Source organism: Octodon degus, unplaced genomic scaffold, assembly GCF_000260255.1.
Source record: "Octodon degus isolate 3935 unplaced genomic scaffold, OctDeg1.0 scaffold00287, whole genome shotgun sequence".
Taxonomy (NCBI): Eukaryota; Metazoa; Chordata; class Mammalia; order Rodentia; family Octodontidae; genus Octodon; species Octodon degus.
Window position 1 is genome coordinate 1,456,396 of NW_004524863.1, and position 1,504 is coordinate 1,457,899.

Consider the following 1,504-nt stretch of genomic DNA (forward strand, 5'->3'; position numbering starts at 1 on the left):
CCTTGATTTCCCCTCTTGCACCCCTCCCTCTTGTGGCTTAGAGCTGCATGAGAGCTGAGAACAAGCAAGATCTGACTTTCACAAAAATGAAAAGACTGGATCTGCCTTCTCAGCAAATTTAGGTGACTCCAAAGGCAAAAAGTAAAATTTCATGCAAGAAATAAAATGAAGAACAGGGAGATGGCTCAGTAGAATAAGCGCTTGCCTGGCAAGCGCAAGGGTCTGAGTTCAATCCCCAGTTCTGAAAAAAAAAAAAAAAAAAGAAAAAAGAAATAAAATGAAATTTGAAAAGTCTAAGGACCATATCAAACTTTTTTTCTTTTTTGAGTTTAAATGCACTTTATTTTTAGACAACTTACATGACATGTTTTTTCCCTAAAATACAATGCCTCCACTCCAAATAAATCACGGTCAAAATAAACGAAGCATTCAAGATGACACCAGGCCCATTTGTCTAAAATCCTGATGTTGGGTAGATGACAAGCAGCAGCCAGTTATGACAAGTGCTAGATCCAAGGTTACCATCGAATCCATTAACATTTTTCCATTTCTAAACCATCCTTAAAGAAAATCATACATGGGGTCACACCATCCTCACGGTAGTCCACGAGAGCAACCATGCCATCTGGATTCATGTTTGCACCAATAAAGAACTGATAGTTTTTGAAATTAGCAAGGATGTGCTTGATTTACTCTGCAGCCCCTGGTCATAAACGGTTTTACTTTTTCTGGTCTTTGTTCTTCAAGTTTGCCTTTGATTGATTTCATATAATCTTTGATGTATTTCTTGTAGGCCTCTTTTGTGAAGCTGGTTTCCTGCAAGTGATGGTTCATTACAATATCTACACCAGTGACTACTGTGCTTTCGGTGCCTTCGCCCTCTGGGCCTTCAGCGGAGGCATTGCCACCAATGAGCGCGTCCTCAATGGCACCCTCTGTTCTACTGACCATCTTGCCCTCCACCTCCAGGCACAGCCCGTCCGCGATCTCCCGGATCTTGTAAATGTCGGAGAACATCTCATCGTGCCTGATGAGGTCCCGGTAGATAATCATGATGGTGGCTGAGGGAGGTGGCAGCCGCGCAAGCTTAGCAGGAGCCCGGAGTTCAGAGCGAGCGCAGTGCAGCCGGAGCGGCGCTGGGGGGTGGGGGGAGCGGGCGGAAAAGCTCAAACTTTTTTTTTTTTTTTTTTTTTTTTTTTGAGGAACCAGGGATTGAGCTCAGGCCCCTGTGCTTGCCAGGAAAGCGCTTATTCTACCGAGCCATCTCCTTGGCCCCCAGACCATATCAAACTTAATTCCATTCAGGGAGGAGAGAGGGTTGTCAGGTGCTTCTATGGGATCAGGGGCAAACAAAAAGTGAATGTGTCAAGGGGGTGGGGGCAGTTGAGTAGAGAAGACCAACACCTCAGGGACCTTAGGAGAGAGAGAGTGGCCTTTAGAAACCAAGGAACTGGACAGATGCTGTTCACCTGAAGCAGCATCAAGTGATACTCTGACTAACCAC

General features: G+C 45.1%; 1 pseudogene; it reads right to left on the reverse strand.

Moving 5' to 3' along the window:
• Nucleotides 1–502: 502 nt before the first annotated feature.
• Nucleotides 503–1,081, reverse strand: LOC105741095 (annotated as a pseudogene).
• Nucleotides 1,082–1,504: the final 423 nt, after the last annotated feature.